General features: G+C 44.8%; 1 pseudogene; it reads right to left on the bottom strand.

The window, feature by feature from the left end:
- Positions 1 to 11,295: 11,295 nt before the first annotated feature.
- Positions 11,296 to 11,413, bottom strand: LOC124725569 (annotated as a pseudogene).
- Between the last annotated feature and the right edge of the window lie 3,198 nt (positions 11,414 to 14,611).

Raw genomic sequence — 14,611 nt, 5'->3', positions numbered from 1 at the left:
TGTTCTTTTCTTCCACTGCCATTAAGTCAAAATTAGTGTAAAGGGTCCTTTTCAGGAACATGGGTTGTTTAGTTCTGAAGCCGCTATTTAGTTTACCTACCGCCTACCACGCCACATCTAGTTTTATGTTTATTTCTCGTGCCGTACAACCCGGAGTTGTCTTCAACTGTCCTAAGTACAAAAATATATCATATGATTCTGTAACCTCACTGTTAATTCGTACTATTTACTTCTGGATGTGTTAGTTACACGTTACTTTTGACTAATTATGATTTTCAAGCCTATTTTCAAACTTGCTCTATTAAAGTCTTCCACCTTTAGGGTTCCGTGCCTCAATCTGGAGAATGGAAGCCGTACAGGATCGATTTGTCGTGCATCTGTCTGTCCGTCAATCTATCTGCCTGCCCGACTGTTAAGAATCATTTCTCTCAGGACCGGGTACGTATCAAGTTCAAATCTACGTCACATATTAAGGTCTGTGGTCCCTTGGTATTGTTAGGACATTAAGCTTTTAAGTCAGTGCAATCAAAAGATATGGGCATTTATGTCAGGTATTTTTATATTGGAAATCTCGCTCATCAAAGCCTGTAGGGTACTTCCCGTTGACCTAGAATGATGAAATTTAGCAAAAAGCAAGATTTCACAGTAAAAATAAAGGAAAAAATTCTGAAAGTGTTGATTTGTAGTTACATTAGACGAAAACATATTTTTTGTCATTTTTCATCAGTCTGTCTGACTGTCCGTCTGTTATGACCGCCCTGTTCTCTTGAACTGTTTGGCGAATCAAATTCAAATTTGTGTCACATTCTAAGGAGTATGGTCCTGGAACCATTTTAAGCTTCTAACTGTACGTAATCAATTTATTTTGTTACTCGGCAACCCACTCGTCAAAGGCTGTAGGGTACTTGCCGTTGACCTGGAGCCCAGTTTCATAGCACAACTAAAACAAAAGATCCGAACGTTGTTAATGTGCAGTTGCATCACACGAAAAGAACATTTTTCCATCTTTTATGACCCCTTTCCCTCTTGAACAGGTTGGCGTATCAAGTTCAACCTTATGTCACATACTAAAGTCTAGGGTACCTTGGCAGTGTAAAACATTTAAGCTCCTAAGTCAATGCAGTCAAAAGATTCGGCCATTTACGTCACATATTTCGATACTCGCAAACTCACGCATCGAGTAGTCCCCAGTGATGTAAGCAAGAAACAAGGTTTCACAATACAAGTAAAGTAAAAAATCCGAAAATTATTAAACTGTTGTTATATGACACAAAGACGTACTTTTGCCATTAGAACAGACATTCCATTCATCATCCGTCAAAATTATACTAGACGAACATTACTGCATGCAAACGTAAAATGTAAACTGTAGTCACGTTTTAATAAGTAAACAAAAAACATTTTATTAAATTTTCTGTACCTACATGTATAAAGTAAAGTCTTCTGCTCGCTTCTTTTTTGCATGTCCAGGCTAGTCTGGATGAGCCATGGACGGCTCATGTTCCCGCCATTTATTACTTGACATGTTGTCTTTGCGGTACTGCTGTCCCGTTTCTTATTCGATTTACTGGCGTCACTAAGTTGCTGGTTTGCCTGCCCGTGAGTGGCAGCAGCAGCGCTTAGCGATAAGAACACTGTCGTACTATCTTTGCAGCGACCGCTAGTATTTCTGGGTCCTCGTGTGTTGGGAGTTGAGTCGGGAGAGAGCAGCAGTGAGGTCCGAACAGTCATGACTCGCCCGACCTTTGATGACACCCATGACTTGAGTGGGGACGACCTTGGTTGGTCGTTTGGTCGGTCGTATCATCGGACAATGTCTATTTGGTCACTGACCGCTTCTGGGTTCTATGTGTGTGTCGACTTCTGTTTCGTCCTTGTCGTTCCACAGTCACTGGTTTTAGTATTGTTCGAGTTGTTTGTGGAAGTGTTTTCGTGGAACCGTGTGTAGCCTGTGTGGTTTTGACTGAGCAGCTATTTTAATGTTGTCTGCATGCTGCAAGTAGTCGGTCGGTTGGGACAAAGCCGTGAGGAAGTCTCTGCGGTGCGAGGTCAGGCCGGAGTCGCCGGCGGCGTGCACGCGTGGTCGAATTGTGAGGCGCTAGCTGCGAGACCTACAAGGTTCGTTGCCCAACGAACCTGGACGCTGAAGTTGAGTGACCAGTTAACCTGTTATGAAACCTCAACTGCTGCGACATCTCTTCGTTCATTGCTGGTTGTTGCTTCCTGGCCTGTTACAGCTAGCAGCGATGTATGGCGTGTTGGAGTCGGCAAAATTTTGGACCTGACTTCATGTGTGGTCTTTAACTATTAAATTGGTTGTTACTTATCAGTGAAGTGCACCAGTGGAATTTTCTGCCTTGTGGCCGTTAACGGCCCAGTTACCTGTCCTGGTCGTTAGCGCAGTTTTCCGGCAGTGTGTTTTTCCTCGCTGTGCTGATGCTGTCTGGCATGGCATGTAGTTAGACAGCCTTTTAGTTGTTTGTTCATAATTTTTTGTTAGAGTGGTTATTGTGCTTGGCTGTTTTTAGATGCCCATTTTGAAGTCATAATGCTGCTGGTATCTTCGTCCTCGGCTGATACTTTCAGTTGTTATGCCGTTGGTCGGGAGGAAGGGAATTGATTAGGTTTTTGGTCGGTCCTGCAGCCCTCCCTGGATCAGGTTGTCATCCAATTATTTAACCTTACTCTTGGCTGCCTGTCTCACTTTAGGTTGGAGATACCTCCTCAGGCCGACCCTTGGAACACTTATGAGCACCACTGCTCTGTTGGTTTTAGATTGTGATTTTCATTTTAGTCTGAAGTACAGTGTGTGGCCTTCAGCCGAGCTTAAGATAAGGCCTTCAGCCGACTTAAATTAAAATTTGAAGATTGATTTGTTTAAAACTAAATGTTGAAAGTTTGTTCTATCTGAAATTCTTGTTATCCAGGCCTTAAGCCCTGAGTTGCTCAATGTTCAGTGTGTGGCCTTGAGCCGAGCTTTTACGTGAAATATTTTTAAGATTAACGTAACGAGCTACAACGGATTTCGACTTGGAGTTCTTCCTATACCTGCGTACCTACCCGATCTAGCCGCCCCACACCAAACTGCATTCAACTAAACCTCCAATTCTTCTTTTTACTTATGCACAACATTGTTGCTGTCCAGTGCTGCAGACCGATAGTGCAACTATATCGGCAGCATATTGGCGAGGCATTCGTCTTCATGGGCGACAATTCGCGCCTCCATCGTGCACATCTTGTGAATGACTTCCTTCAGGATAACGACACCGCTCGACTAGAGTGGCCATCATGTTTTCCAAACGTGAACCCTATCGAACATGGCTGGGATTGATTGAAAAGGGCTGTTTATGGACGACGTGACCCGTTAACCACTCTAAGGAATCTACGCCGAATCGCCGTTGAGAAGTGGGAAAATCTGGACCAACAGTGCCTTGATGAACTTGTGGATAGTATGTCACGATGAATACACCCATGCATCAGTGCAAGAGGACGTGCTACTGGGTATTACAGGTGCCGGTGTGTACAGCAATCTGGGCCACCATCTATGAAGGTCTCGCTGTGTGGTGATACAACATGTAATGTGTGGTTTTCATGAGCAATAAAAAGAGCGGAAATGATGTTTAAGTTGATCTCCATTCCAATTTTCTGCACAGGTTCTGGAACTCTCGGAATCGAGGCGATGCAAAACTTTTTTTGATGTGTGGAGAAAGGCTAAGATGGATTCCTACCCTCTTCTAGACATCGCAGAACCGATTGGCAATCTTGGGCACTGCTGATACTTCTCCATAACGGGCTTGAAGAGTGGATACCATGTTAGACGTGGCTCCGGGGGGCAAAGCGAAGACAGTGTTTCCAGCACCTTCGGTATATTGGCAGTATAGAGGAATGGCTTTTGATTTGAAAAATGCACCAACAATATTCCAGTATTTAGTGGACACAGTGTTGAAAGGATTAAAACCGTGTCAGTGTCTGGTATGTCTGGACGACATAATCGTTTTCTCAAGAGATATGCAGGAGCATAGGCAACAACCAGGGGAAGTATTCAAAAGGTCACAGGCAGCTCATTTAATGCAAAGTATGGAGAATTGTAACTTTGCATCAGAAGAAGTCAGTTATCCTGGTCGTGTAAATAGTATGGATAGCGTGAGGACTGGTCCTAGACTGGTTCACGCAGCGAGAGATTTTTCAGTACCAGTAACTAGCAAAAAGCTACGATATTTTCTGGGTCTTGCAAACTATTATAGAAAATTTGCGAAATGATTCGCAGGCATTAACATCAAGTCCAGTGTTGATGTTTCCAGACTTCCAGAAGGTTCAAATGGTTCAAATGGCTCTGAGCACTATGGGACTTAACATCTGAGGCCATCAGTCTCCTAGAACTTAGAACTACTTAAACCTAACTAACCTAAGGACATCACACACATCCATGCCCGAGGCAGGATTCGAACCTGCGACCGCAGTAGTCGCGCGGTTCCAGACTGAAGCGCCTAGAACCGCTTGGCCACACCGGCCGGCTAACCAGAAGGAATTTATACAGTCATGTGATGCGTCGAACCATGCTCTCAGGTGCGTTTTGAGTCAAGAGGTCGATTTCCTTGAACAGCCTATTGCTTTTATGTCAAGGCAGTTGAGCAGAGCGGTGGAAAGTAATGAAACAACAGAAAGAGCTATATTTAGCGTGGTGTGTGGTGTGATATACTTTCAGTGTTACCTGTATGGCATGAAGTTTAAGTTGGTGATGAATCATGCCGCTGTGAAGACTTTACTAGGTTCGAAAGACCATCCAGAGGGAGACGAGGTCAGGATCACAAGTGGTTGTGCCAGCAAAGTTGATGAAAGAAACAATGAGTGAAATGCATGATCACGTCTTATCAGGCCGTGGGGGATGCAGGGCGACAAATCAGAGGGAGGTAGGGAAGTGGATTTTAGTTGGAAACAGGTGCTACTGCATAGGTTGCCATAAGCGACAGAACCTTTAGTTTTATTGGGATGGATGTGTTATGATCGTTTAACTGCGAGTTGTTCCCACGCGTTGTTTCTTACGCGTCCAAAGAATCCTGACGTTTCTCTAACAGTGTTAAGAAAAGTGAGAATTAGTGCCGAAGATTTTCTCTAATCACGACACAAAGCATGTACACATGGCATGTCACGCGGCACCATAAGACAAAATGGAGTGAGGTGAGACCAGGTGAACGGGGTCTTCATTATACTGGGACCACATACGTCGAGGAAAGTCAAGTATGATGTTTTGCAACAACGTGAAGAATATGTCTCTCAGAAATATGGAGTGTATTGGCGTAGTTAATCGAGCAGGAAGTAGATAGGGGTATATTAACCCATCACTGACTGTGGTCAACCAGAACCAGATTGCGATCTGTATTGATGTGTATAAGACAAAGGATCTGCAATGGGAAGAGGATTATGGAAGACTTGCTTGCCATTGAATTCTTTGGCTCCGGTATCTGAGATTTGTACTATGGCTAAAGCCATGAGAAACAAACTAAAGCTTTAAAACAGCAAACAGAAACAAAAGAACGAAAAATGACGAGAGAAGTAGGACCAAGAGTAAACGATAGAATGTATCTCCTAGAACACAGTGCAGAAATCCACAGAAAAATTCTAAAATCGCGGTTGCAATGCGTATGCCAATGTCAAACTCATGGGACACATAGATACAGTGGACTCAAACCGGTTAATCCATCAGATTTACACATTCTTGAAAAATAAGATTACTAGAACAACTGATACAAACAAACAGAAAAGAACTTTACGTATTAACAATACTTAAAAGGCTCAGATGTAATCTGGAAAGTCACAGTAATACGGTGTTTGGAGGAAGAAGAGAAAAGGACCAAAGAAGAAACATAGACGGAGCCAAGAAAACAAACTGTTTCGTTGCGCATGAAAGATACTCGGCGAAAAAAAGGACGACAAATGTTGATTTCACGTTGTCCGAACCGATCGATTCGCGAGAAAAAGAAGTAAAACGCTTTGAGATAGACGTAATCCTCCCAGACCAGATGTGCTGTCTTCATTTTACTTTAATTAGAAGTTGAGGCAAAGGAATCACTGAGCGATGCAGATACTTGCTCGCATTTCACGATGATTCTTAGAGACTTAATTTTACTTATTGAAAATTGATATGAAAAAGTACCATCTGCCCTCCCTGGGCCTTTACCGAGAATCTATGACAGGGGGCTAAACGGTAAATATAATGAGCGCAGCTTTGATTACGGGCAGCGTTTGTAGCTTTTTCACTGTCAGAGAGACTTCCAGAGCCGCATCGCGTGTCCCATTATGACCCCCTCGGGCTGCACTGTCCGAGATTATTACCTCGAATTCAGCAGCAACTCTGTGGTCACGTCATGTTTCGTCAGCCACCCTGATAAGCCGTCTAATACTTTGATGCTGATAGGCGGAGACTGCTTTCAAAGCGTTTTTTTCCCACTGAAAACTGTTTCATTATCTTTAACATTTGAGACACTGTTAAACTAAGCCGAACACGCTACTGGCCGGCCGTTGTGGCCGAGCGGTTCTAGGCGCTTCAGTCTGGAACCGCGCGGCCGCTACGATCGCAGGTTCGAATCCTGCCTCGGGCATGGATGTGTGTGATGTGCTTACGTTAGTTAGGTTTAAGTAGTTCTAAGTTCTAGGGGACTGATGACCTCAGATGTTAAGTCCCATAGTGCTCAGAGCCATTGAACCATTTGAATTTGAACACACTTCTGTTGAATAACTCTTCTAGTCGAAACGATTACATCCATTCCAGTTTTCGTGAATTCGTTTGTGATGTTTAGGGTAAGGTGGATGAACTCCTTTCTAGAACGTCACACTATTTGACCAAGTCTATCCAGACAGCTACTACTGGATAGTAATATGGAGTGTGTCGACCCTTCATGTTTATGATTAATTGGATTTGGATGGCTATACTTTCAGTGAGGTCTGGCTGTAAGTGGATGAATGCCAGTCCACTGTTCCTAAAGTGCTCATACCAGAGAAGGTAGTGACATTGGACGCTCGGGTCTGGAGCGAAGTCAGCGTTCCGATTCATCCCAAAGGTGTTCCACTGGGTTCAGATCGGGATTACTGGCATTAAGAGTCATTTCAGGGATGTTATTGTCCACAAAACATTGCCTAATAGATGCTGCTTCATGACAATGTGTATTGTCATGATGATACAAACGAGCGTAGTCTCCGATCTGTCCCTCCACTGCACGGTACACAGTACTGTAAACTGTGTTCGTATACTTCCTCTGTTAGGGTTTTCTTAAGCGGAATAAGGGGACCACAGCCTAACGAGGAATACCGCCTCCTCTGTACTTTACTGTCGGCACTACACATGATGGAATGTAGCTTTCACCAGGCACTTGCCAAACCCAAACGCTTCCACTGGATTGCCACAGGGTACAGTGTGGTACGTCACTGAAAACCACTAGTGTACACTCATACACTGTCCACTGGTGTCGGTCTTCACTCCACACAAGTGTCGTTTAACACTGACTAAAGAAATGTGTGACTTATCAGTAGCTGATCGGCCATTGTACTCCCCATTGTTTTTACGTCCTACTCGCAGTCGTTTTGCTGGCTTGACAGCTGCCAGTGCTCCGAAACTCACCAGTGACTCCTTTCGCTGATTTCAGTACTCGAAGGCCCTCGTCCGTCAGTACAACAGATCTGGCTGCTCTTGGTTTGGCTGTGGTTGTTCCTTCACGTTTCCACTTAACAGTCACATCACCAGCAGTCGAGCTGGGCAGCTTTAGAGTGGTTGAGGCGACCCTGGTGGTTTTTTTTCACTCGGATGACATACAATGTGCAGTCCACGTTCGAAGTCACTGAGCTCTGCTGATCAGTCTGTTCTGCTGTTGACTGCTTCTCTGCTGACGACGCCATACTCTCCGCCTCCTTTTAGACTGGCGGGTCCGCCTCTTGAGACATCCAATGGTCAATTCCACATTACGTAGCAGCGCCTGTAACGGAACGTCCTCCTCCAGCATCACTTTTCCTCAACAGCAGTTGTCGATACCAGTATTATTTTTCGAATTTTGGACAGGTCAATATTATCTCGGTTGCTTTTCTCAAAACTTTTATGTAATTTTATACACAGTATGTTATATTTCAAGCTAAAATTTATGAAAAGGAAAAACTTTACCCAATATTTTAGTTTCGATATTAGAACTGTTAAGTACTCGTTCTGAAGGCAGAGTTAATTTTTTTTTTTTTTTACAAACGTTTGAAATTACGAGTTATTTGCACATTTAAAATTTTTGCTATTAATTACGCAATCTTGTACTGTTTACTATGCTTATTTCTGGATTCGTCTATGACATAATAATCGAAATTAATAATGTAACCAAAACTAGTAGGAATTCACTTGTTAAGAAAGATTGTAAAACCTTGGGAATATTGTTATTTCCGCAGAGCTTGACAGTCGTAAACTTGCCCCTGATGTGATCGGACGTAGTTTTCTATAATAGGTGCGAACAATGTAATTGCGGCTTTGTAATGTGAAAAATCAAAATACTGTGTGATATGCTAAAGTGGGAGAAAATATATTTACGTAAAAAGTTCTGCAGGAACAATCTTCCAATTTATTCAGTTCAAACCAACCGTGAGGACCTAATGCTAAATTTTCAGCTTCGAGAATCAGACCCCTAGACAAGAAGAACTGGAGCTATCTCAACATGACAAGCTAAGTAAACTTGAAAGTTTATTCTAATCTTCGCACCTCTCAAACCTTCATTAAAAACTTTGCTTATTAATTGCTTGGACAGGGCACAGTTTAATATGGACAACAGATGAAAGAAGGATGGAGAGGGGAGATTAGATACCCGAATACTTTCTAAGATTTTGCGGAGTCTGGGTAACCCCATTGTAGGTGGTGCCTTACAAGTAAATTGTCTAGTGGTGTTGTTAAGATGTAAATCCAGATCTACCATACAAAATCTGGAACGTAAGAGGAAACCTGTTTGAGATTCAAAATAACAAATAGGATATAGAATAAGTTTAGGGTTTAAGCCTTTCAGAACCTCCGGCTACAACTGTGTACATTATTTTTTAATGTGTCTTAGCTGCAACAGAAATATTTCTACCCAGTAGAAGCCGTCATGTACACATTTGTGAATGTTCGATCTGTTCATCGTACACAAGTGCTGCCAGCTGTTGGGCCTCACTGTAAAGACATAAACAAGTCAACGTGGCAGCGCACACAGCTCGTGACCGCCAAAATACACAGAAGTGGTTGGTTAGTTACAGTCCGCTGTATAACTGAATATTATTGTTGTCATTCTGTGTGATAGTGGATGATCAGTTTATTTATTACAATTTTGAATATTTAAAAAGTTAGTTATTTTGGTCCATAAAAAGAAGCCAAGTGTAAAAAGTATAAGTTTGAAAACTGGTACATATTTTTGTATAGATCTTGTGTCTAAAATCATTACAACGTAAACAAAACATTTTCTTCATAGAGAAAAGATTCAGCTCTTAAATGGTTAATAGCCTGTCGACGGCGGCAGCTATGGCAGCGCAAGGATGCGCGAGGAGACTGGACATGTCTTTCTCAAAGGAACCATCCCAGCATTTGCATTAAGCGATTTACCGAAACGACTGAAAACCTGCATGCGGATGGCCCGATAGGCATCTGATCTCGATCCTGTGGAACGTCTGAGAGGACAGCCATGTTGTTCACTTGGCCATGCGGCACCGTACAGCCGTGTCACGTACACTGAGCCTCGAAACCGTCTCGCTCGCGGCAAGACAAGTGCGAGGACGTCTGGCGTACCACGGGCTGTCAGCATGGAGACCATTGCTGCGGCTTACCCACATGCGGCAGCAGAAAGAAGCTGCAACAGTAGCTCTAGGCACAGGAGTGGCATGACGTCATTCTTTTAGACAACATTGTGTTATAGGAAGCAACGCCAGCTCGCAGAACCCGCCTTCGTGAGTTTGATCAAATGGTTCAAATAGCTCTGAGCAATATGGGACTTAGCATCTGACGTCATCAGTCCCCTAGAACTTAGAACTACTTAAACCTAACTAACCTAAGGGCATCACACAACACCCAGTCATCACGAGGCAGAGAAAAATCCCTGACCCCGCCGGGAATCGAACGCGGGAACCCGGGCGCGGGAAGCGAGAACACTACCGCACGACCACGAGCTGCGGACGATGAGGCGCTTTACAACGTGAGGCACCCTGAATACAAAAATGGATTAAGAAGATTGTAGACCTGACCTGACCTGACCTGACCTAACCTAACCTAACCTAACCTAACCTAACCTAACCTAACCCTCTCCTGTAGCAAGAAATCGGAGTGTTACAGCGAGCCTGTCTTCTGGAGGTGAAGCAGTTCTTAAGTGAATATTGTGCATTGTGATATGAGGATACACTTCACTGAGCACATAAAGAAATGAATGCTCATCCATTCTTTAAGTAATTGATGTACGACTTGACGTCCTCTACTGTAAGCTCACGTAACAAGTTTTGTTGAATGTTTTTATCGTGTCGTCGTAAAAACGACGGCTTCACACAGGTACGTTTCCTTTTTTTCCCCCACTTCTCTTCTGCGTGTTCACATAGTGTAATTGTGGTACACGCAACTATTGCTGTTAATAACGAGTTGTTGTTGTCAGCCATCTTGAACTTTGACGAAAAATGTGAAGACATTGTAACCGCCCTTCTAGCGCTACGTCAGAGATCTACGCGACTCACCTGTGGCCCAGTGGACGACGGAGTGTTGCTCGAGGTCGCGGCAGTCGACGTCGGCGCCGGCGGCCAGCAGGTGTCGCACGAGCGCCGCGTTGCCCGCGATGACGGCCAGGTGCAGCGGCGTGTAGCCGTCCTCGTCCGCGGAGTCCAGCAGCTGCGGCGCCGCCCGCAGCACGGCGTCCGCACACGCCGCCGTCGCGTTCTCCGCGCAGTAGTGCAGCGCAGACTTGCGCGTTCGGTCGCGCTCCAGCGCCGCCTCCGGCTGCCGGCAACCACAACAACAACAACAACACGTGTGACACACGGCCGCCATCTGTACCTCGTACCTACCGTGTGCCGGTACAGTACCGTCTGCTGTATCGGAACAGAAGCCTTACAATAAAAAAAAAAACACTCCGTCTACAGGCTACAAGTGGCCCATCGGGATCATCCGACCGCCGCGCCATCCGCAGTGGAGGACGCGGATAGGAGGGGTGCGGGGTCAGCACACCGCACTCCCGGTCGTTACGATGGTATTCTTGACCGAAGACGCTACTATTCGGTCGAGTAGCTCCTCAATTGGCATCACGAGGCTGAGTGCACCCCCAAAAATGGCAACAGCGCATGGCGGCCTGGATGGTCACCCATCCAAGTGCAGGCCACGCCCGACAGCGCTTAACTTCGGTGATCTCACGGGAACCGGTGTATCCACTGCGGCAAGGCCGTTGCCAGAAGCCTTAAGATGAATTTATAAAATAATTTTTCTTCTTCGGTCCCTTTCTGAGAATATTTATTATCACATGTTTCGGCGGCGTGCTGCCATCATCAGGCGCTATGCAGTTACAAGTACGAGAACAATAAGTTTTGATCATACACTGAAGCGCCAAAGAAACTGGTATAGGCATGCGTATTCAAATACAGAGACATGTAAACAGACAGAAGACGGCGCTGCCGTCGGCAACGCCTATATAAGACAACAAGTGTCTGGCGCAGTTGTTACATCGGTCACTGCTATTATAATGGATTTAATTGAGTGTGAACGTGGTGTTATAGTCGTCGTAGGAGCAATAGGTCTCAGCAAGAACAGGACTGAAAAGAATCATTCAACGTGACAGAAGTGCAACCCTTCCGCAAATTGCTGCATATTTCAATTTTGGGCTGTCATCAAGTATCACCGTGCGAAACATTCAACGGAACATAATCGATATGGGCTTTCGGAGCCGAAGATCCACTCTTGTACCCATGATGACTGCACGATACAAAGCTTTACGCCTCGCCTGGTCCCCTCAACATCGACATTCGACTATTCAAAAAAATGTTCAAATGTGTGTGAAATCTTATGGGACTTAACCGCGAAGGGCATCAGTCCCTAAGCTTACACACTACTTAACCTAAATTATCGTAAAGACGAACACACACACCCATGCCCGAGGGAGGACTCGAACTTCCGCCGGGACCAGCCGCACAGTCCATGACTGCAGCGCCCTAGACCGCTCGGTTAATCCCGCGCGGCAATTGGACTGTAGATGACTGGAAACATGTTGCATGGTCGGACGAGTCTCGGTTCAAATTGTATCGGGCGGATGGGCATGTTCGGGTATGGAGACAACCTCATGAATTCATGACCCTGCATGCTAGCAGGGGATTGTTAAAGCTGGTGGAGGCTCTGTAACGGTGTGGAGCGTGTGCAGAAAAGACCTGCACCCCCTCGTACTCTTAAGGATTTATGGACAACACTGCAGGATTCATGGTGTCAGTTTGCTCCAGCACTACTTGACACTTTAGTCGAGTGCTTGCCACGTCGTTTTGCGGCACTTCTGCCTGCCGCGAGGGCCCTACACGATATTGAATGGGAGTACCACTTTCTATGGTTCTTCAGCGTAGATTCTTTCGGAGTGTGCTGACAATGGAAACTCGCCATTGCACACCCCCAGATTTAGTGGTAAAATGACTCACTGCATAGGCAGTCAAAAACGGAACACAGATCAAGCACAAAAATGGTTCAAATGGCTCTGAGCACTATGCGACTTAACTTCTAAGGTCATCAGTCGCCTAGAACTTAGAACTAATTAAACCTCACTAACCTAAGGACATCACACACGTCCATGCCCGAGGCAGGATTCGAACCTACGACCGTAGCGGTCTCGCGGTTCCAAACTGTAGCGCCTAGAACCGCACGGCCACTCCGACCGGCTCAAGCACAAAAACAGAAGGTGTATTAAACTGTGAAAAAAGAAGCAAAACAGAAACACTGAACGGTCCAAGTTTAACATGTGCAACATCGAGAAAGTTGCAAGAACCGAGGCATCGTCGTTGTGTGCTCATGATGTTGGACTACAAAGATGGAGATGTGTGTTCAAATCCGCCTCATGTCCCTTCTTTCTTCACAAAATTATGAACTGTCCATCCGGTCACTGACGTGGCTGTCCTCTTTCTGCGGTCTTGCCAACTTCATGCTATATGTTGGTCTTAGAATACGGGTCACGTGGTAAGAATATATCACCGTCGCAAATAAATGTGATGAATAATGAGAGTAGGTGAGATGCCGCGTAGATCTCTCACAGAAATGAAAACAAGAATTAAACGGGTGTGAACTACGTTACAACAAAGGAATTCAAGAGTCAAAACTCCCAAAACGAAACGCAAGAGCGTTACATGTGATGAAATGAAATGATCGTATGGCGTTGTCGGCCGGGAGACCCCATGCGGGGGAGTTCGGCCGCCGTATTGCAAGTCCTCTTTAGTTGGCGCCGCTTCGGCGACTTGCTTGCGGGTCAATGATGATGAAAATCACACATCACCCAGTCCCCTGCAGGGAATCGAACCCAGGCCCCCTGCGTGATAAGCGGAAACGCTACCGCTATGCTACGGAGGCGAACGTAACATGTGATAATTGCGTAGAACAAAGAGGAAGTATGTATGTCTGAGGATCCCTCCGTTACACCTCGCTGTTGCAAACAGATGTTACCCCACGACCCAGACACAAATGTGAATTCGGCTAATAGACACGTCAATGGCCGGATGGACGGTTCATAATCCTGTGAAAAAAAAGGAGGCACGAGAGAGACTTGAACACGGATCTCCCCTCTCGCAGTCCAACACCGATCACATCGCCACAACGCCGTTCTTAGGCAAATTCACTTGATGTTGCACTTCTTCAGCTTGGAACGTTCGCTGTTTCTATTTTACTTCTTTTTTGGCGTTTCAGTACACCTTCTTCCAGTTTTCCTGCTTAATCTGTTTTCAGTTTCTGACGGGCCACCCACTGGACTGTGTTAACACTAAACCTGAGGGTGGTGTGGTGGGGAGTTTCCCCTGTGAGGTCTATTTGCCGCTAACGCCAGTGAGCTAATTCCACCGAACTTTATTTCTGCATAGAAAGATTAATTTGTTTCACTGTGTACCATAAGTCAGTTGTATGTTTAAAAGATCTCACTGATGCTGTTATATTTTTGCTGAATATGTATTTCTCTGTGCAGTCAGATCACAAGAGTAAATACACCACTATCACTTAAGACTTTCACACAAGGTTCTTTACATTTCAAAGATTGTACCTACGTGGTAACAGGTTCTTAAATGATAAGCCAGAACGTTACGATGTAAATTTCTTCAACAGTTCGGTGTGGAACGCTTTTTTATTGATCTAGAAAGACTTAGTTAGTTGGAAAAAAACTTAACAATGGTGAATAACTAAGAAATACCGTTGAAATGTTGTTTGTGCTACCTTAGCAATTGATGTAAGTTTTACCTTAGCATCTAAGAATATTCGGAATGTAAACAACTACTGTGTCTGCCAGACAAATACATATTCAACCAAAACGAGAGAAAAGGCATCACTGAGATTATCGAAACATACAACTCACTTAAGGTACGCAGTGAAATGCAATAACCTTTCCATACAGGAGTACATTTCTGTACATAACATCAC

Source organism: Schistocerca piceifrons, chromosome 1 (genome assembly GCF_021461385.2).
Source record: "Schistocerca piceifrons isolate TAMUIC-IGC-003096 chromosome 1, iqSchPice1.1, whole genome shotgun sequence".
NCBI classification, from domain to species: Eukaryota; Metazoa; Arthropoda; class Insecta; order Orthoptera; family Acrididae; genus Schistocerca; species Schistocerca piceifrons.
Note: the sequence above shows the minus strand (reverse complement) of the source record. Positions and strands in the feature narration are given on the sequence as shown.